Here is a 23095-nt window from a genome sequence, read left to right as displayed (position 1 = left end):
GTTCCTAACAGTTTCCCACGTAATGCTATTGTGGCTGGTCTGGGGGATCATGTGTTGAGATTGGTGTAGAAGACTGATGGTCATCTGGTCTATTTTGTCGGGTATCTGAAGCCATTTCATCTAGAAACAAAACAAATGAACAAATAAACCAGAAACAAACTCAGAGAGATCAGATTAGTGGTTACCATAGGGAAAGGGGGGTGAGAGTGGGTAATGGGGGTGAAGGGTGTTGACTGGTGAATGGATGGTAATTGGAATTGTGCTGGCAATCACTTTGTAGTGTATATAGATGAGGAATTGTATTGCTGTGAGCCTGAAGCTTACATGCTTTTTAAAAAAAACCTTTTACTCTTTTAAAGAAATGTAAAAGGTAAACATTTTCTTTTTACAAGTGATGGGTGTTTATGATTTAGGTTATATTTTGTAGAATCAACACAAATTAAGGCAGGTAGAAAAAGTAATCTTTTTAAAAGTGTAACATTTAACTTGATAAAATAATTAGAATTAATATCTTTATATCAACACTTAAACGGTGAATTTAAAAAAATAGGAGGCTGTGTACTAAAATAGTCCATGTTTCTTTCTGAGTGATTTTTTTCGTATCTGTATTTGACCTTGTTCTTGAAATAAATCTGAACAATTTGGTAATTAGGGAAAAAGCATAAAAACATCTTAATATCTAATATCACATCCCAAAGTTTTGATTAATTCCTCCCCCCCCCAATATAATGGCACAGAGAAGTAGTAGGAGAAAGCCTGTGTACGAATTAACATTTCAAAAACTGTCAGAAATTAAAAACAAAATGACTTTGGGAGTTGTCACTCATCAGCATTTATGAGCTAAAATTTTGCAGGAGAGCCTTTCTGCGAAGCTGTGGGAATGACAAAAGAAATTGACCTTGAGTTTATGTGGCTGTGGAGAATCAAGGAAGCTGAGAAAATGAGGTGAAAGCACCTAATTGTATCTTTTACATTACATGGATAGAGTAAATAACATTTAGTAACTGTATATATCAACTAGATTCCCTTTAAACATAAGTTTTCATTGGAGTGACCAAGCATTTCTTGCTGAAATCCCTGCCCTCATTATAGCCCCTCTCAGGGTGGATCCTCCTCCAGGAGGTGATTGAGGTTCCCCCCAACCCCCACTCCCACCCCCAGGCCCTGTGGTTGTATGGGTCTTTTAATTTGTAATCTCCAGGAGAGCAGGAAATTTCTTAGGGCACTAAATGAGCTCTCTAATGGTAATTAAAATTAGTGGGGTCGTTTCAAAAGTATATCCTAAAAAAACTCCGCAGTTACAGATAAAAAATTCAGGCCGAGGTTTTCTCCAGAAGAAAAGACCTGAATTCTATACAATGAGAGTTAGAGCAGAACTTGCCTCTACTTTCTGCCCATTGATTGCAAATTTCAAGCCATCATTAAGGTTACATACTTATGATTTAGTATACTTAATCCGCAAATGGATAGACCTGCACAGATGGTGGAAACTTATTTTGAAACTGTAGAAGAAGAGATTTCCCTGGTGGTCGAGCGGCTCACTCTGAGCACCCATTGTTGGGGGCCTGGGTTCGATCCCTGGCCGGGGAACTAGACCCACATGTGTATGCTAAGTCACTTCAGTTGTGTCCAACTCTTTGTGACGCTATGGACCCTAGCCCTCCAGGCTTCTCTATCCAAAGGATTCTCCAGGCAGGAAGACTAGAGTAGGTTGCTATGCCCTCCTCCAGGGGGTCCTCCCAACTCAGGGGCTGAACTATGTCTCCTGCATTGGCAGGCAGGTTTTTTACCGCTAGCGCCACCTAGGAAGCCCAGATCACATATATCATAACTAAAGATCCTGCATGCTGAAACCGAGACCCAATACAGCCAAACAAATAAATTAATTAAAAGCAAAAAAATCAAAAAGAAAAACAGTAATTCTTGTTTTTCTTTTTTTAAAAAAAGGTGAAAGATTTTTTAATTTACCTTTTTTTGAGAGAGATGTCTTATTGTTTTTTCTACCAGTAATAATGAGTTTTTTAATTAGATGGTTTAGATACTGGCTGCATATTTTTTAAGATCTCCTGTACTACAGTGGTTTTACATAGAATTCTACTTGCCAGAATATGCCTGTTAATTTACAATCCATCTCCCCTGCCAGGATGAATACACAAACAAACAAATATATATAAAATATTTTACTTCCTTCTAGTGAAAGTATGGCGCCAGCTTGCTATTGAATATGCAAAGAGATCTATAAAACATGGTCTGGAATGATCCAATTAGGAAGATAAAAGCCTGTTTATTTGTATGCCAGTGCCAAGAAAGTAGTGCAGGCAACTAGCGCTCTAGTAATTAGGAGGGAAAGATTGATTGCGAGAGAGAAAAAAACCAAAACCATTTTTAAGAGTCTGAGTCGAGTAATGTAAAACCCATTGGAACTTGGAGAGAGACTGAGTCTTGAACCTTGGTGCTGCTGCTTCCATTTCCACTGCAGCAAAAGAGGAGAGGCTGGACTGCAGGGCTCTGAGGATCCCTTTCATGAAGATAGAAAGCACTTTTGGCTTTCCAAGATGGTACACCACCTTGAACTTGGACTCATTCCTTGAAAATTAAGCTAGAGCTTTTCTTATTCGCATGCTCACCACCCTGTTAAGATGGAACACTTTTATGCCCCAAGGGAAAGGCTTTTTGCATGATGGAGTGGGGGGCTTCTCTGGTAGCTCAGTTGGTAAAGAAACCACCTGCAGTGCAGGAGACATGGGCTTAATCCCTGGGTCAGGAAGATCCCCTGGAGAAGGAAATGACAACCCACTCCAATATTCTTGCCTGGAGAACCCCATGGACAGAGGAGCCTGGCAGGCTACAGTCCATGGGGTTGCAAGAGTCGGACAGGACTTAGTGACTAAATCACCAGTCTCTGTCCTCATCTACTCTTGAGGCTGTTTGCCTAAATTATGCATTATTTGGGATTATTTCTGAGAGTGTCATGGTCCCTAGTGCCCAGTAAATACACCACCTATTGTTTGTGAAATCTGAATCTGGAAGAACGTTTCATATCAAAGGGGTTTATGCAAAGCTATTGAGAGAAAGTCTGTTTAGGTCATTACATGCAGTCCTGGATTATATCCTCAATTTATTTTCTGTATACATAAAGCTTCAGTAGTGTCCCAGCCATAGGACTACAGGAATCTTTTCTTTCTCTTTTAGGTACAGGTTCCTCAGATTTCCCTCCCCTCTCTTTCTCCTTGTTGCTGTAGATGACCCCCTCCTGACTTTTGAAATCAGCTTGGATTCCTGCTCCTGTTCCTTCTAGTCTTCAAATTCTCTCTCATCTCAGCAGTGGCTGAAACTCCATAGTAGCTGAGATGAATGATCCTGCCTGGGAGCACGAGCCTCTCCTTTATCACAAAGCTTAACCACACAGCATTCCTCTTCCTAACGCAACCCCCATTCCTGCCCCTCAGTCACTTTCAAGTTTCATTCCTTTGGCAGAGAACTTCTCAAGCCTCATTCCCTTATCATCTCTTGCTGCATTCCCAGTGGCTCAGACGGTAAAGAATCTGCCTGCAAAGCAGGAGACCTGGGTTCAATCCCTGGGTCGGGAAGATCCCCTGGAGAGGGGAATGGCACCCCACTCCAGTATTCTTGCCTGGAGAATGCCATGGATGGAGGAGCCTGGCGGGCTACAGACTATAGGGTCGCAAAGAGTAGGGCACAACTGAGTGACTAACACTTTTACTTTTACTACATCTTAGCCCTTTTCTTAACTTCTCTCCCAACAAGAAAATTTTCCTTAAGGCAGTCTCTTATTTTTGAGGAACTTCAATCACCATTTCTAGGGGGAAAGTCCTTATATTTTATGGTTGACTTATGATTTAACTTAGGGAATGTGACCTGTCTTTTGTTGGAGACTACCTAGGTAAGTAAAAGAGGAAAACATTATGATTTTTATCCAGTCTTCTGCTTTTTCTACTCTCTCTGCATATGTACACACCCTACCCACAGCCATCTGTCTGTCTGTTAAGTATCAGCTTTATTGAGCTACTACTTCAGTTCAGTCGCTCAGTTGTGCCCGACTCTTTGCAACCCCATGGGCTACAGCATGCCAGGCTTCCCTGCCCATCATCAACTCCCAGAGTTTACTCAAACTCATGTCCATTGAGTCGGTGATACCATCCAACCATCTCATCCTCTGTTGTCCCCTTCTCCTCCCGCCTTCATTCTTTCCCAGCATCAGGGTCTTTTCCATTGAGTCAGTTCTTCACATCAGGTGGCCAAAGTGTTGGAGTTTCAGCTTCAGCATCAGCCCTTCCAATGAATATTCAGGACTGATTTCCTTTAGGATTGACTGGTTGGATCTCCTTGTAGTCCAAGGAGATATTACTTACATGTAGTAAAATTTACCCCTGTAAAGTATACAATTCAGTGGTTTTTAATATACTCACAGTTATATCTAATAACACTAATCTCAGAACATTTTTATCACCCCCAAAAGAAGTCGCACACACGTTAGCAGTCACTTCCCATTTTCATTCTCCCCATCTCCAGACAGCCACTAATCTAGTTTCTGACTATGGATTTGTCTATGTTGGACATTTCAACTAAATTGAATCCTACACTATATGGCTATTTGTGACCAATTTCTTTTACTTAGCAAAATATTTTCAGGGTTCATCCATGCTGTTGCATGTGTTAGTACCTCATGTCTCCCTCTGTTCTCTTATGTAAGTAATAGTAGTAGATTAGTGGGAAAGAACAGGAAAAATTCTGTAAAAGTTACCAACATCATAATTCTGTGACTTTATTTGGCAGTTGGCTTGGAGCAGATGGCAGATCCCTCGTAGGCATGTGATAGGATAGCACTGTGGAGTTAAGTACTTCTTCATTTACTTGGATGTGGTCACAGAAAAACCTACTGGTTGGTGTTTGGTCATCTTGTATGGTCATCTTTGTTCCCTCTGTTGAATTCACTTATACCGTTCAACTCTTTAGCCAGTTTTCTACCAAAGTGGACCCATGAGCAAGTAAAGAAGAAAATATAAGAAAGTAAGAAGATAATATATAATTTATATGCAAGGCATTTATAAAGTCCTGTCCACTTTAAAAACACATCCTACAATGAGAACAAACTAAAAATATCACAAAGTCAATTCTACAATGAAATTCAGATAGCTAAGGTTTTTATTTAATTACCATTTTCAGCAGTACCATTCAGTTTAGTATTCTAATTTGTAGAGAAAACTGATCTGGGGAGATGTTAAATAATTTCTTCAATTACGGTTTTGATGTTTGACACCAAGCTGATTTAAGAAGATGGCTTTGCTTATTAAACTGTGTATCTGTCATGAGTTTTGACATGATCGCATTCAATATTGTGATCCAATGGGAAGGTTCTGGGTACCATGGTAGCAAGCATTTGGTTTATGCCTGCTGATGGGCTTCTCTGGAAAGAATTCTGCATTCAGAATTATTCTGGCTTCGCCCTTTCTGGTTGTCAGAAACAGGGCTTCACTTAAGTATCTGAATAAAAAAAAGTTGAGTGTGGTGAAGTAGGGGGACAGGTTACTGCAAAGCTTCCAGCTAGGGAGACCCAGAAATTCATTCGTGACTGAGGCTGCGGTAGGGCTGGAGGTGATCTTCATCTTTCAGGTGGGGTGGGTCCCTTACTGACTGGAGCCCTTTGCATAGTGCTGGTGTCTGCTCACCATATGTCAGCTCACACGTGGCTTTGGTGTGTTGTAGTTCCAGCTCTACCTCCTCCCAGTCTTTTCTGTTCTGACCTCATTGCTAAATGACTCAATATCCTGGCTTCTCTAGTCCACATCTCTGTGAGGTTGAGTATGGAAATGGGGCTCTAGTTGGCCCAGAGAATCTTTTCATACCAGGTCATGACCAACTGACCCCACTCCAGTACTCTTGCCTGGAGAATCCCATGGACTGAGGAGCCTGGTAGGCTGCAGTCCATGGGGTCACTATGAGTCGGACACGACTGAGCGATTTCACTTTCACTTTCCACTTTCATGCATTGGAGAAGGAAATGGCAACGCACTCCAGTATTCTTGCCTGGAGAATTCCAGGGACAAGGGAGCCTGGTGGGCTGCCGTCTATGGGGTCACACAGAGTCGGACACGACTGAAGTGACTTAGCAGCAGTAGCAGCAGCAGCATGACCAACTGATTACTTACAAATGACTATCTTTAGGAGCAGTATCCAGAACACTGGTGAAGAGTAGGAGACTCCATCCATGGCTTAGAATTCAGCTGGCAGTTGGAGGCTGTGGTTAGCATTTCTCATGCAGAATTGTGGTGTGGTAGGGGAAGGCACTTTGTGTTAGGACTTTGGGAAAAAGATACTGGTATATTTTGTGTGACTAAGGGAAGAGCCAAACAGCCAATTGGAAGAGAAGCCAAGGTGCAGACAGGCCCAGAACAACAGAAAGTAAGGGTTTCTATCCCTCAGTCTCTTGATTTTAGCTGTTATTTCTGCTCCTGCAGGTGGTCTTCCAGGTAGCAGGGAATGTGGCTGCCATGTGCCCCTGAACTTTGCTATCCACCTCTTGCCTCATTTTTCTAGTTTCAGTTGGCATTGGTGGCTGTTTGATAAGGAGGCTATAATTTACTAGACTTTGGTCAAGGGGTAACTCCTGAATGGGTGAACTGTGATGTGGGGGTGCAGAGGGATGTAAGAACATGGTAGCTCTCCCTGGAACCACATGGAGCTCTTCCTACAAAAGGGTGTGGGTGCTGGGCAGATGGCAGTGCATAACAGTAGATGCTCATGGCCTGTTTTTGGATAGATTGATGTTCTTGATTTAGAGATAAAACTATTTTATAAAAGGGCGTGGTGACTTTCACCATTGACTAACTGCTTCTTTAAAACAAAGCAGCCTTATAGCTTCCTTTTTGTTAGTTGCTTAGTCATGTCCTACTCTTTTCAACCCCACGGACTGTAGCCCACCAGGCTCCTGTGCTCATGGGATTTTCCAGGCAAGAATACTGGAGTGGGTAGCCATTCCCTTCTCCAGGGAATCTTCCTGACCCAGGGGTCGAACCCAGGTCTCCTTCATTGTAGGTAGCTTCCTTACTGTCTGAGCCACCAGGGAAGGCTTAACAGCTTTCTTTAATACCTTTGAAAAAATATAGAGAAATGAACATTAGTGTGTCAGTCTTTAGAGTGTGCCTTATTAGAGTAAGCTGTTCAGTTTGTACCTAAGTTAACTTGTGAATTTGCTTGGCGATTTAGTGACTTGGAAACAGTCTAGACCGTTGTTTCTTTTGGGGCCTCAATGACCAGAAGAGTGTGACAGGTGCCTGGTAATAGCATGTCACTCCAGATTTCTTAGCAGTATAGTGAAGTAAGTACATTAGCATGTTGCTTACCAATATGTTTTCTATTTTGGGGAAATAGGCTATATAAGACAATCAGTACATGGGACTGTTATATAAAGGTGTCACAGTTTCCCAAAACCTGAATCTTAGTCTCCGTTTTCTGATTGATAAACATACCCATTTTCCACAATTCTGATTTCAGATTATCATTATTTAATTTTCAAGGGAAGTTTTGATCTCTTTTCTGTAGACCTGTGAATTTTCAGAACCCTAAGGTAGTGATGTGTTACTGGGTGAGGCTGATAAAAATTTTGCCACACACATTTAAATTTCTTCAGAGTCCTTTGATTTTTTGAACGTGTATGTGAAATGGCTTTATTAGCCACATGATTGTGTCTGTAGGCATTGTAAGAAACAGATGGCTGAAGTCAAGGAGATGATGGGCCATTTGCCAGGTCCCCAGGCACTCCCTGCATTTCACATTACCATTTGGGTCACCCTCTTAAAGTCTTTGGGAATCCCAAGCTCTCAGCACTGCTCCAGCCTGAGTCTTATTAATTTTGTGTGTGTGCTCAAGGTGAATGTATCCGTGCTTTGTCTCTCTGGCTGATTGCTAAAAAGTCCTCAAAGACAGTAACAATGCGTCATGTTCTTTCAACATTCTTTGCGTAAGTCAGAATGCAATCATGTGTTAATACTTCTATTTGTTGGACTCAAGAACTGGTTCATGGTCAGAACTACTAAGTGTCACTTCATTGGGGAAAATTTCTCCCTAATTTCTGTAATACCCATTGAAAAATTAGTTCTATGTGTTTAAGACTTTTAGCTTAAAATTTATTATAAAATATTAATATTGCATTGTATATCATATATTACAATGCATGCACTGTAAAAAAAAAAAAAAGAAGAAAATCCAAACTCTATGGAAGTAGACAGTGAATGGTCCCCTCCCCCAAGCCTGTCTCTATTCCTAAAGATAATTCTTTCAAAAGTTTGATATATGTCTTGATGACTGTTTTATACAGTCCATTTCCTCAAAACAGATTCCATGTTGATGAGGAACATGCTGATGTTGTGCTTAATGTCACCATACTGGGAAAAAATCTGGAATGGCACTCTCTTACAGGGCACCTGTTGTACTCTAAAAGTTTGAAATATTTTCCATGTAAATTATTGTGAACAGTAGCAGGACCAGTCGATTGTTAGAATCGGGAGTTTAGTCTTCCCCCACTGAAGAGTATTGCTGTAGACTTCTGTCCTTGCAGGATCTTATCCCCTACTGCATTGTTAATTGACAGTGAGGCTTCTAGGGGTTTGGGGCATTGTCTGGAAGCTTGTACAGACCATTATACGGTGGATCAGACATTCTTCCACGATGCTGTCAATGTGGCCCCTGCCTCCTTTTGTGCTGCACAGGTCTGCCCCTAGGTTTTTTTGTCTGTTTATTTGTTTTTTGGCCAGAAGAGCTAAAGCTGAAGATTTGTTTTGTCTGCTCCTCCTTCAGGTCACTGCTAAGTGTTTCTGGACCTCTTCCCTCTTTGTCTCTCTTTCTTCCATATTTCTGGGATACCATAGATGCTTAATGGGGGGCATCTCTAAAGAGGCAGGCATTCCTGGATGGGCCTGAAGTTTGCCTGTGTTCTCCTGTGTGTCATTGTTAACCTCAAGTGGGTGCCAGCAACTGGTGTTTGATAGTTTAATGGTTCATCACAAATTTGTATGTCAGCCACAGTTTTCCTCCTGGAATACTGTATCCTGACTTTAAGGACATAGGGAATTTGGCAAATGTGGTGAACATGCATGACAGAGAAGGGAATGCTATCATTGTAGTGTATGGCTCCTAGATTACCTCCCATTTTGCTGCGATGGCTCAGATGGTAAAGCATCTGCCCACAATGCGGGAGACCCAGGTTCGATCCCCGGATTGGGAAGATCCCCTGGAGAAGGAAATGGCAACCCACTCCAGTATTCTTGCCTGGAAAATCCCACGGATGGAGGACCCTGGTAGTCTATAGTCCATGGGATCAAAAAGTCGGACACAACTGAGTGACTTCACTTTTGCTGCGACAGCCAAGGACCACTCCTCTGTCCCCCCGACTAGGCTCCAAGTGGACTCAAGTGCTGTTGTCATGAGGGTTGTTTTCACTATTGTGTAATTTAAGCCTTTTTTTCTGTGGTTAGCAACAACAGAAACAATCTAGTAACTTTCTAAATCCACAGGGCTAGCGGCCTGTCATTTAGCCAGCTTGGCTCCACCCCGGTCAGTTTTACCTTTCCTTTAGCCATTATGTGGGTTTGATAGTTCCATGGATTGATAGTCCCAAAGCTGTGTTATATACGATATTGGAGAAATAAGATTAGAGATGAAATCTGTTACCCTCTATGTGACTCTGCAGTGAAGATACAGACTTTTGTATCTGGAACTGGTCACTCTGCAGAGGATCAGTGTATGCCTCCCGCATTTGCCCTGAGCACACCATCCCTGGAACTGCCGCCAAGCATATGAGGGAAAGCCCATGTTAGTAGGATGCTTCTAAATAATGGAGAAGTATTTAAGACTGCCTTGAGAAATACAGGATGGCGAGGAGGCCACGCTGGAGGAGGCACTTGATACTAATTTGAAACCCCAAACCCCTGGCACTGAATTAGCAGGTGTGCTTGTGCCTTCTTTGTGTATTTAATCAGCCATAATCTTCAGGTGTGCCCACATGTAGGTTTTTTTTTTTTCTTTTTAACTCTTTCACATTCAGGGAGCCATTTTAATTGGCACACTCAACACCATTATGGAGAAGGCAATGGCACCCCACTCCAGTACTCTTGCCTGGAAAATCCCATGGACGGAGGAGCCTGGCAGGCTACAGTCCATGGGATCGCTAAGAGTCGGACACGACTGAGCGACTTCACTTTCACTTTTCACCTTCATGCACTGGAGAAGGAAACGGCAACCCACTCCCAGGGACGGGGGAGCCTGGTGGGCTGCCGTCTGTGGGGTCGCACCGAGTCAGACACGACTGAAGCGACTTAGCAGCAGCAGCAACACCATTATTATCTGAACTCAATTTTGTCATGAAGCATGTAGTTTCTATGTTTTTAAAACTGAATGGAGAACCTTAGAGTAATCACATTGATCTAACCTATAACTGACTTAAGATTTTGAAACAAAAATTTTGAGGGAAATAATCAGTAAAAAATGAATTTTTGTAGCAGTCCAGTATGCACATAAATTTATGTCCAGATCTTTAATGAGGTTATGTCCTGATAAACCCATCAGCAAGTTGAAAATGTCACAAGTCAAAAATGCATTTAATACACCTAACCTACCGAGCACTATAGCTTAGCCTAGCCTATCTTAAATGTGCTCAGAACCACTTAATATTAGTCTGAATCTAATAAAGCCCATTTTATAATAAAGTGTTGTCTATCTCATGTAATGTATGGTGTATGCTATACTAAAAGTGAAAACCAGAAGGGCTATAAGTGTATTTACCCTCTTGGTTATTTACCCTCTTGATCACCTGGCTGACTGGAGCTGCTGCTCAGCATCATGAGACAGTATCATAATGCAGACTGTTATTCTGGGAAAAGATCAAAATTCACATATTGAAGTATTGTTTCTACCAAATGCATATTGCTTTTGCAAAATCGAGTTGAACCATCCTAAGGGACTATATATGGGTATATGTGTGTGTCCACCCACATTTGAATTTTGCGAAGTAGTGTTTACATGTATTTCATGCGTTGCTCTGATATTTTCAGTTCCTCTTTTTTAATGCTAGTATTGATATCCTAGTTAGAGTTTATAACAAACAAGTGTTGGAAGATTCTGTGGTAACAGGTTTATTTGAAAGTACATCTGTGTGGTCTCTGTTTTGAAGCTTTATGAATCACAATGATTAGAGTGATTATTTCATGTTTTGTTTCATTCACCCATTAATGAATGAATGAATGAATGAAATAGTTATTGAGCATCCATTATGTGCCAGGCACTGAGAATAGCATTAGAAATACAATTGATCCTTCAACAATGCAGGGGTTAGTGATGCCGACCCTCCATGCGGTAGAAAATCTGGGTATAACTTTACAGTCAGCCTTCTGTATCATGGTTCCTCTGTATGAGTGGTTTTGCATCTGCTGGATTCAGCCAACCACGAATCATGTAGCACTGTAGCATCTACTGTTGAAAGAAATCCACGTATAAGTGGACCTGCACAATTCAGACCCATGTTGTTCAAGGGTCAACTGTATAGAGATAGACGAGGAAGTGGAAACAAGCCTGTGGTCAGCAGAAAAGATTTTCTGTAGTTCTCGCAGAGGAGAGGCAGTGTCAGTAGATGCAACAGAATTTCAGGGTGAGCAGGTGGTGCCCTGAATGGCACGATGGTGCCCAGCTCCCTCGGGGAGCCACCAGAAGTGAGAAGGAGCTCAAGCAAGAGCCATAAGAGTAAATGAGGAGGGCCTCGAATGTCATGCCAAGGAATTCAGTCCTTCATCCTTCAAGCTAGTGGTTTTCTACACTTGAGTTCAGGAGAGTTTTTATTTTTAAGTAGAATCATATTTGTTATTTCAGTATGTAAAATGGCAAGCCTGGAGCCACTCTGCATGAAACAGAATGGCCTCACCTGGTTTTTTTAGCCCCAGGGATCCTGAACCTTCTAGTGACTTAACCTGAGAACACTGGTAGGTGGGACTTGAGCCCTCCTGGGGACTCCAGGGAGGAAGGCCAAGGAGAACAGCTAGATGGAGGGAAGCCATTTAAGGAGACTGTCCTGTTTGTCTGGAGATGAGGAGGAGGCCCTGAAACTGGGGAAATGGCCAAGGGTTTGAAAAAGCAAGGACTTAAACTGAATCTCTAGGCCTTGCTCTCCAGTGGACTGTTGGGGGGAGTGGGTGGGAAAGGGCAGCTGGAGGAGTGGGAGGTTGATTCTGGTTATATGAAGCCTCATGCTAAGTTGTTTCCTCTGGGTGCCAGAAGCTGGGGTATCTTCAGAGTTGTGTGGGGTATTTTGGTCACAAATATGCAAGGCAGGTCACTGTTAATTTTTATTTGTTTTTGCTCTATCCCATGGCCTCCAGTTTTCAGGACTATATTATATTTTCCTTAGCTTGCATTCTCCCTGGCTTTTGGGAACCATATGGGCCCCAGGGCTCTCTCTTCTGCTTCCCCACACACCCATGCACAGGTCCTCCTAGGGCCTGAGCACCTGGCTATTTCTAGGTTTGAATTCAGGCATCCAGGACTGTCCATCTCAGGTCTGATGCTAAGAAAGGAGAGTGGCTTTCGAGGCCCCGAGTCTGGGATTAAATGCCTATTCTGCCGCTTACCAGCTGTAAGGTAGTGGGCAAAGTTACTTCTATAGGATGAGAACCATAATATCCTCCCTATGGGACTGTTGAGAGAACTTTAACATGGAAGCTGCCGAGCTCAGCCTCTGTACACGGTAGGCATGCGGTAGGGGCTGCTAATTATAACACTGCATTAGGAAGAAGGACGTGGCAACCCACTCCAGTATTCTTGCCTGGAGAATTCCATGGACAAAGGAGTCTCGGGGCTACAGTCCATGGGATTGCAAAGAGCTGGACACAACTGAGCAACTAAGACACACACACATTTGGAAGATCAGTCTTGTGAAGAGAGGGCTCCTCTCTTCTCCTGCAAGGAGGCCTTCCATATTGAGAAATGATACATGAATGCACGGTGGGTGGATCAGAAGTCAGGTGGAAAAGCAGGAACATGGGCATATGTCTGATGGCCTAAAGACGGGGCTGACCTATGGCCTTTTGTGCTGTGGTGTTCACAGGCATTTGTGACTCCAGGCCTTCTCCTGGGAGTGGTGGTGGTGGGGGCATTGGAAAAGCCTCATTTTTTTAATTTAAAAAAACTCTTAAGATGTTCTTCATATTTGTGTCTTCTCTTGCTGCATTTTCCTATTTTGGGGTTTTTGCACTCAGTGCACATTACAATGATCAGAACCCTAAACGTTTATTGAGAGAATGATTTAGGGAAAACGTGTCATAAAAACTATTTTAAAGCCTTTCTTGGAGTGGAGGTTGAGAAAAAAATTTTTTTTTTCTCTGCAAATAGCCAAGATTGGAAGGAGCGGGAAGGATGGAGATGTAAGTGGGAGACTCGTGTTCCTCGGAGGGAGACAGACGAGCTTAGCATAGAACATCCAAGTCAAGGGACTTCCCTAACTATGCAGGGAAGACTGGATAGCTCTGCCTTCCAATGCAGAGGGCGTAGGTTCAATCCCTGGTTAGGGAACTAAGGTTCCACATGCGGCACAGCCAAAAAAAAAAGAACATCCAAGTCAAGTTGCCTGCACTTGCTGGGAGAGGGTTGGTCCTCTGTGGGGGTTATTAGCTTTAGGGCCCTGTTCCCTCTTGTTGAGACAGCTGTAGTTTGGTATCAGGGGATAGTAAAGAAGAAATATTGCTAGATTTTCAGGGGGATTATTTGTAATACTTAAAATTTGTGTATCACTTTCATCTTGGGCAAGATTATAAAAATATTACTATAATATTAAGAGCAGTCTTCAGTAGGAGGCATTAGCCTCTGTTTCACAGATTTCAGTCTGAGATTTTCTGAATTAGGCTGTTATTTGCCCAGCCTGCCTGCTTTAGCGGTGGTATAAATCAGGGCAGTAATTGAAAGCCTCTGATGCCTATCTGTGACCCCGCTTCTCTAACTCCCTTGGAAATTGTCCTCCTTCCCATAAGTATTTGTCGGCCTCCTTTAATTCATGGAAAAAAGAATATTGTACCTCTCCCTGTGATTACCCCATGTCAGAGAATTATGAGTAAGACTTTGAGATACCTTGAGTAAACTTAGAAGATTAGAACTGCTAGAGGAACAGATATTAGAACAAAGCTTTTAGTTTTTTTTTTTTTTAAAGTAATGAATACTCATTTGTGACATCAGTGGTGATTAAGCTGACTTTAAAACCTTTCCTGATAGAGCCAAACATCACCTATGTTTAATAGGAAAGCTGAATAAAGAATCAGACATTTTATAGCATTCTTTCCTCTGACAGTCAAGCACAAGAGAAGTGTGACCAGTTTTAAAAGGGAGACCTAAGTGATCTATTTTTTTTTTTAAAAAGGTCAAACATTTGTGTTAAGTAGTATACTAAAAAGGTACAATGGTATGAATTACCTTATAAGATATGGAGGTATAAAATATATCCTAGATATGACTATTGGTAGGTTATAGAAACAAGTTGGAAAACATCTTTTGAAAAGCGGTAAGTTTTATTTAAGGAAGGATGAAATTAAATTAGTAAAGGTATCTTAGGATCCTGCAAAGTGACAAATACTAACTGGGCACTTTATTTAAATACCTACTGTCCCACTGCTCTTCTACTGTTATAGAAAAGCCAGATATTAAAGATGGGCATTAAAGTCTAGGGAAAATTTTTTTTAGGTCCCAAAGCTGTTTACGGCATTGACGAAAGTGCTGCTGTCAATACTGTTACTGCAGTCCAGAGATTGGGATGCTTCTGGGCTTGGCTAGTTGAGACTTTAGTGAAATCATCTAGTCTCTCTCAGCTTCACTGTCCTCATTTGAAAAACAAGGAGGTGGACTGGTTAGATATACTAAGGTCCTTAGGCCTCCATAGGCATGTGGTGCTGGAGAAGACTCTTGAGAGTCCCTTGGAGATCAAACCAGTCAAAGGAAATCAACCCTGAATATTCATTGGAAGGACTGAGGCTGAAGCTGAAGCTCCAATACTTTGGCCACCTGATGTGGCCGAAGAGCCTAAATGTGAAGAGGCAACTCATTGGAAAAGACCCTGATTCTGGGAAAGATTGAGGGCAGGAGGAGAAGGGGGTGACAGAGGATGAGATGGTTGGATGCCATCACCGACTCAATGGACATGAGTTTGAGCAAACTCTAGGAGATAGTGAGAGACAGGGAAGCCTGGCGTGCTGCAGTCCATGGGGTCACAAAGAGACACAATTTAGTGACTGAACAACAATAATAGGCCTCCAAGGGTGTGTGTGGGCTCCTGAAGAGTTAGCAGACTGCCTTCCTGTGGTTGCCAGGGTGAGTTAGGGCCTCTTTTCCCAGTGGTTTCTGTGTACACAGTGAAATGTAGACTGTGTATGGTGATGATAGCAACCTTTGTCCTTCACCAGGAAATACCAAATGCCATGTGACTCTGACTCAAGTCCTAGTCTCTTGTTAATTTTTTGTAAACTTTTTATGTTTGATGAGTCAGAAATGCAGGCTCTTATAGAATGTTAAGAAGACTTTGAGTATAATCACTTCAAATTACAGGCCCTTCTTCTATGTAATGATTTTTGCCATTTGCCCTTCCATAATCTTACATAGGCAGGATGGAGGACACTTTGATCAGTCAGAGCTGTGATCCATTGCTTCATGGGCCCTTTTTACACGAAAATTATTCTTGACAGAAAACTGGGGATGTACCCACACTAAGAGGGTATCAGTGAGTCTGAATATTTCAGGAGAGTTGATGATGGAGTATCACAAAACCTTAGGAGTATGGAAAGCATTTCTGTTTAATATCTACCAAGATGATCCTGTGCACCTGTGGGCCTGCTCATGGAGACACTCACCCACACCTATACCCACACCCAGATTGTGTAGGTGTGTGCATGCCTACTTAACTAGGATGTGTTTCCACTGATTCTTCCTAACGTACCAAAAACTGCTATTACAAATTTGTGATTTGGGGATTTGACCTCAAAGAGGCTGACTGAAAAAATAATTTTTTAACACTTTCATGAAAGTTGGGCATGTAGAGATCAGAAGGCCTGACATTAGGGGTGACTGGGGTAAATGGAAGTGACTCTGGAGCACTATGTACACAGACATGAGGCTTGTAGGCAATTTGGAGTCAATAAGTAATTTATTGGGACTTTTGTTGTAAAAATGGGAGTTGGCAGAATTCCCATCCAGTTTTTTCTTTTTTTCCTTCTTAAGGGTTAAAGAGAGGACTTGAAGGAATCAGTGTGTTGGTTGATAGCATTTGAGAACGTTTTGTTCAAGTTTAGAGGCATAGGCACGAAACTTGGCCTTAGATCTGCTTTTATAGCCATGTCCAGTAGTGGATTCCCCCTGAGACTGTACCAAACCTTTTTAATTTTATTTTTAATTGTAGTTAAAAAAAACTCATTACATAGAATTTATCATGTTAACCATTTTTAAGTGGACAGTTCAGTAGTGTTAACTGTATTGACATTGTCTTGTAGCAAATCTCTAGAACATTTTTATCTTGCAAAACTGAAACTCTATTCCTGTTAAACAACAGCTTCCAGGTTCCCCCTTCCCCAACTCCTGGCAACCTCCATCCTACTTTCTGTTTCCTTGAGTTTGACTGCTGGAGAAGACTCTTGAGAGTCCCTTGGACTGCAAGGAGATCCAACGAATCCATCCTAAAGGAGATCAGTCCTGGGTGTTCATTGGAGGGACTGATGTTGAAGCTGAAACTCCAATACTTTGGCCACCTGATGTGAAGAGCTGACTCATTGGGAAAGACCCTGATGCTGGGAAAGATTGAGGGCAGGAGGAGAAGGGGACAACAGAGGATGAGATGGCTGGATGGCATCACCGACTTGATGGATATGGGTTTGGGTGGACTTAGGGAGTTAGTGATGGACAGGGAGGCCTGGAATGCTGCGGTTCATGGGGTCGCAAAGAGTTGGACATGACTGAGTGACTGAACTGAACTGAACTGATACCTCATGTAAGTGGAATCATACAATGCCCATCTTTTATTTTTAACTTTTTAATTTTGTATTGGGGTATAGGTGATTGACAATGTCATGATAGTTTCAGGTGAATAGTGAAGGGACTCAGTCATACGTATTCATGTATCCATTCACCTCCGAATTCCCCTCCCATCCAGGCTGCCACATAACATTGAGCAGAGTTCCATGTACTGTAAGTACCCGTCTTTTTATGACTGGCTTATTGCATAATGTCCTTGTAATGATAGCATAATGTCCTCAGGGTTCATCCATGTTGAAACATGTGACAGGATTTCCTTCTTTTTTAAGGCTGAATAGTATCCCATTGTATTTATATACCACATTTTCTTTATCCATTCACTCATTCATAGACATTTGGATTACTTCCACCTCTTGGCTGCAGTGAACATGGGTGTGCAGATATCACTTTGAGATTCTGCTTTCAGTTGTCTTGGGTACACCCAGAATTGAGATTTCTGGATCATCTGTAATTCTATTTTTAATTCTTTGAGTAGTGATCATACTCTTTTCCATAGCAGCGGCACCATCTTACACTCCCATTAGCAGTACACAAGGGTTCCAGTTTCTACCCATCCTTTATTGAAGCTTTTATTGTTATTAAGTTAAAAGTGCAATGGAAACAAGGTACCATCATCGTCACAATGCCTGGTTTTCCTGGTAGATGGTAATTTAAAAGGGTGATAGAAATGGTAGCAAAAGATGAGTGGAGAGGTGGTTATAAGTGAGCATAGCAGGTTTTAGAAAAGAACCTAGTCTCTCTCCTCTCTCTCATTCTTTACCTGTCATTGAAGTGCTGGCTGTAGTGAAAAAATCCATTGGTCAGATTAAAAAAAAAATGCCTCCTGAGTAAACTGTTCCCCTTAAACATCATAAGAGCAATAGCGGAAAGTCCAGTGAATAAAACTGAGAGAAGTGGGTCTCTGCACAACAGGCCTTGGGATTCAGGTTTCTGGTAGCTGACTGTGAGTCCGGGTCTCTACTAGGCTGGGAGGGTGGTATCAAAGAGGCCAGTACCATAGTCCAGGGCCTCCTTGTCTCTCTGCTGGTACAAGTTGGATATCAGAGAATACTCGGAAAGATACGGGCCATCTGCCACCTAGTACCAGCCTGTAGGCTCCATAGGCTTGGTGTTGGATGCTGGACAGGAGGCAGGTTGGATGCTAGAAGGGAGACAGGTTAGATGCTGCAAAGGAGGCAGGTTGGATGCTGGAAGGGAGGTAGGAGAGGGGATGAGGGTGCCCTTTTTCTGATTTCAAGCCCTGGACCCACTTCCCTGACCACAAGGCACAAGAAATGCGTGCCACTGCCTTTGTCCTCAGCCCCTGATACCTTCAGGTTTTCCTTGGAAATGAAAGAGCAGCAAAGATTCAGAAGGCATGCTTTCTGATTGCTGGGGTGCAGTAACTACCCCTGTCTCTGGGCATGCTGCTCTGGGCCTCGTTTTCCTTCTCTGTAAATGAGATGGTTGGCTCAGATGGGTGAATTTTGAGAATGATCTTTTTGACCCCTGTTTGGAGCTCTAGCTCTCATCCTCTTGTGAAAGATTAAGGTATGGACAAGGAAGTGTTACATAAGGTGGACAGGCCCTGCAGTTCACCATTGAGTGGCAATTCCCTTCACAGAGCCCTGGCTCTGTTCTGTGTTCAGGCTCTGACATGGCTATATCGCTTTTGAACAGTTGTTTCTTAGAGGATACTGGACTAGGTGTGGAGTGAAGGTTATATAAGACTTGCAACTTCCCTAAAACAGATCATGATGTGTTTCCAAGAGCATTGTAGATTTGCTGCTTCAGATCCCTTGGTTTTTAGGGAGAACATTGTGAGCAGCCAAGGGACTTGAGTTGGGTCAGCAAGGCTGTTCAGGGTCAGCAAGGCTGTTCAGCGTCAGCGGCTAAGACTGCAGCCCACTTTTCACTTCTCTGTAGCTGGTGCACTCTCCTTTATTTTAATTAGGTAGATAAGACTGGTGCCTAGGAAGAGATAAGCAGTACTCTAGGGCATTGGCAGCTCACGAAAGGTGCCAGACAAGGGGGGCTGACAGTGCGGGTGTAGGGTTTCTGAGAAAGAGCCAGAACCCCAGTTAGGATAGTCTGGGAAGCCTTCCTGGAGGAGGGAAGTTTTGAGCTGGGTTTGAAGGATGGGTGGACTGCAGACAGAGGGAGAGGAGAGGGGAGTGCCAGGACTGGAGGCGTGGAGATGGGAAAGCCTGAGACAGGTGGTAGGGCAGGGACTGGTCTGGCTGGAGCAGACTGACATTTATGGAGAATCTCTCTGGTGTCAGGCACAGCGTCTGGCCCTTTACCTGTGCATCTCAGCATGCCGAGCAGGGTAATGACACCCTGACCGAGTGCTCGTTTGAGGATGTCGCTCCCCCACCACTCCACACCATCTATACTTGGGACCCCGTCCTCCTTAGAGTAAAAGTCAGCTACACTTTGATCTGGTGGAAAAGTACATGGTTTCACTTGGGGAGAAAAAGAGCATGAGGAAGGATTGTCAGTTCCTGTAAAGGTCTCCAAGGTAGTTGATAGTATTTCATTCTTTCACCGTAGGCCTGGAGCCTGCCTCCCAGTTAATGGCAGCTGGCAGGCCTTGGCACTGCTGAGTGACTGGGCGGACCGTGAATTATTCAGGGCCTGTGCCCAGTGGGTGGCTGCCTGACCAGGCCCTGTGGGAAGGAGGCTGTGCTATCTCCTTGAGGGATCAGTAGAGGCTCAGGTGCTGAGGATGAAGAATGACTGCTCTTTTAAAGTATTTCATGCTTCATCATGCTGGGGCTGTGAGCACTGTTCCATGGACCTGCAACTGGGTTATCGGGGCCTGTTTTTCCAAGAGCAAGAAATCACGTTTCTGCACCCCCCTCCCCCTACAATTAATAAACACACTTACACTCGTGTTCGTATGGCACACATTGGCAGAGATTTGGTGAGAAGCCACATTAAAACTGCCGACAGGATGGTGTGGCAACAGAGAGCCTTTGGGTGGAAGGAACCCCGCTCTGCTCTGTTCTTTTCTCAGCCAGGGAGAAAAGTACTGTTGTTGATCCATTCAGAGTGGTCCTCACTGTGACTGTCACTAACCCCACTGTTATACATTACTACATGTTTGCATTTGTGTGTGTATGTGTGTGTTCTGTTTCCTCCACTAGGCTGAAAGTGCCTGCAGAGAAGTAATCAGTTGTAACGCTGTAGGTCCCTCCAAAGGCCAGAGCTGAGGACATGGGGGGCCGAGAACTTGCTGGAGGGGTTGGCTTTTGCGCTCCCCAGACCAGGAGGGGCGGGGCCTATGTCTTAAATGAGGCTTGCACCCCCCACTCCCTTTTCCTCCTTTCCTCTCCAGGTGCTTGTTCAGCCTGCTCTGTTCATCTTATTACAGCCTGGTCTGTGTTAAGCTCCTGGAAAAGATAAACTGGGTGTGAATACGGGTGGGCAGGGTCCAAAGGCCTATTTTCACAAAGAACAGATTTATATTTCCTCTTTTCCCGGGTCTTTCCCATGAGTTGTGCCACCAGGAAGCAGTGTCTTGTCACTGTCCCATGTGCCCCTTTGTGAAACGCTGGCCTGATGGCTCTGAACACCTGTGTGTCAGCCTTTCCCCTCCAACTTGGAGGTGGGGAGCAGAACCAGAAATCCTGGGCAAGAGCAGGCCTGGCCCCAACTGCATTCCTCGGATGTTCTTTCCTTTGAACCACTCTACCTGTGTGCAGGAGCCTTGGCTCTGCCTGGTGTTGTATATTCACAGGCATAGCAACACCTGTTTGCCAAAGGTGGGGCCTCTGGACTGGGGCATTCTTTTGCCTGTATGGGAAAGCTTTGCATGTACAGATAACAGATGAGATAAGAATGCAGGATTAGCTTTGGCTGGGCTAGAAGATTCAATAAACTGCATTCCTTCCTTCTCTGGGACCTTGGGTGCTTGTTACTGAGTGTAACTTGCCATTTTTTCTCCTTCTCAGCAGAGATGTCGGTCCTTTGTATTCAGTTCTGCTGTGACCAGTGAAACAAGAAACAGGAAAAGGATATAAATAAAAATTAGGTTTGCCCTCTTATTTCAGCCATATATAACTAGATGATTTTGTGGGAGGGGTGAGTGAGGTGTGTGTGTGTAAAGAGAGAGATCCATCCATCCATCCATCCATCCATCCATCCATCCATCTATCTTCAAGGCACAGAGATAGCAATTGTTGTAGATGCAAAATACCTTTAGCCCTCCCTTTAATCTTTGTTCTAGTTACTGTTAGTCTTGAGATATCATATCTGATGTACATGTGTGCTCACTCGTGTCCGACTCTTTGTGACTCCATGGACTGTAGCTTGCCAGGCTCCTCTATCCACAGAATTTTCCAGGTGAGAATACTGGGATGGGTTGCCGTTTCCTTCTCCAGGAGATCTTCCCGACCCAGGGATCGAACCCACATGTCTTGCGACTTCTGCGTTGGCAGGTGGGTTCTTTACCACTGCACCACCTAGGAAGCATCAGCCCCACCTCAGATGAACATTGGCCTTTCTAAAAACATAGGCCTTTTGTAACTTGTTTTATAGTGAGTACTGTGTTTTTGTTATCTCTGAGATATTATTACTTTGACTATAAAATATGATTTTGAATATGCCTTTCCCAGTGCATAATAGGGTGAGTTAAAGAAAAGGGAATGAAGTTGTGAGTACTTCCCAGGTGGAGGACTGGTCTTGCTCTTCCAAATTACCCTTGTCCCCACATCCAAAGGGTTTCCCAGCCTGAGGACAGTGATTCCACATGGAACCTGCAGCATCCTCCAGCTGGGAGCCTTCTTGGTGAAGAGGTGGGGCAGAATTAGTTTTGAGATATCCTCCATGACATGTTTAAAGACTATTACTCATAGCTGCTATGATGGCACTAAGATCTCTAAACATTTAACTCACTTAATTATACTCACTCAGTGAGGTTGGTACCATTTTTGTACCAGTTTTTCAGGCTCAGAGAATCACAACAGTTAGAAAGTGGCAGAGCCAGCTGCCTAGATTCCAAGTCTGTCTTTAACCACTTTTCCGTCCTCTAGCTTTGCATTTCCAATCCCTGACCCAGACCCTCAGTGGGCAGTGCTCCAGGGGTAAGTGTGGGGGTGGTCTCAGCCCTGATCCAGGAGTCGTGTGGGTTGTGAGGGAAAGGGAAGTGCTGCTGACTGCTTCCAGCTGCCCAGGCCCTGAAAATGGAGACATTCTGGAGAGGCTGGCAGGTAGGGAGCGATGGCACAGAAATGCCAGCGTTACAGATGTGTCTGCCAGTGGGACTTTGTGAGAATTGCTCTTTGGGGTGGGAATAGGAGGTTTCAGATAATTTCTTGTTTCGGGGTTTTGGCTGGATTATGGTTGCATGCTTGGTTGGTTGGTTGAATTTTCTTGTAAGTGAGGCCTTTTCGACTGAGAAAGGGATGGGTTGGTTTTTTTTTTCTGAGAACAGCTGCTTGCTGAGCAGGCTGTGGGGAGTAAGGGCAGCGGTAATAGGTAGTTATTGTGTGGGAGGCTCTCCAGGCATTATGTATGGAAATAGAAGGAGAATGAAGACTGGAGGAGGTGGGCTGGAGGCTCCTGGAGGAGGGAGTGGCAGGACCAGAGAGGTAAGACAGACTCAGAATCGGGCAGATGAGACAGAAAGATAATATAAGCTTCAACCTCACAGAGCATAAATGCAGTAGCATGATTGGGAGCTCGCTGGTCTGTCTGGCCACACGCTTGGAAGAGGATTATTTTTGTAGTAGTATGTTGGTTTCCTGTAAAGAAACGCTTGGGAGAAATTGGCTGTGGTCGTCCAACTGTCAAGAGATTTGACAGCAATGAACACGAAAGACAGATCTGGAAACCACAGAAGAAAGTGGCAGAGAATTTGGCAAAACAGTTTGTGTGTGAAACCTTGTTGTTTTCTGTCACTCCCTGTTCCTACAACTTCTTTCCCAGCTCTTTGGGTTGGCTTTTCAAGTCCTTGAATGTGTACAGATCCCATCACAGCTTAGCATTTTGGCCATCCTTCCCAGACATTTCAACGTCGCTAATGTTTAGATGTTCAGGAAATGAA

General features: G+C 43.5%; 1 protein-coding gene and 1 long non-coding RNA gene across 6 annotated transcripts in view; one reads left to right on the top strand and one right to left on the bottom strand.

Moving 5' to 3' along the window:
• SPTBN1 (spectrin beta, non-erythrocytic 1) overlaps positions 1 to 23095 on the top strand; it is a 206786-nt gene that overhangs the window by 65499 nt on the left and 118192 nt on the right. The window lies entirely within an intron of this gene.
• Positions 4493 to 8226, bottom strand: LOC145545337 (uncharacterized). The gene is made up of 2 exons (XR_014082012.1): positions 6943 to 8226; positions 4493 to 6000 (listed from the first exon to the last, which is right to left on the bottom strand). It is a non-coding gene; the product is annotated as an uncharacterized LOC145545337 (long non-coding RNA).

This window comes from Giraffa tippelskirchi, chromosome 4 (genome assembly GCF_054371585.1).
Source record: "Giraffa tippelskirchi isolate mGirTip1 chromosome 4, T2T-mGirTip1v1.2.pri, whole genome shotgun sequence".
Lineage (NCBI taxonomy): Eukaryota > Metazoa > Chordata > Mammalia > Artiodactyla > Giraffidae > Giraffa > Giraffa tippelskirchi.
This window is presented reverse-complemented; position numbering and strand designations above follow the sequence as displayed.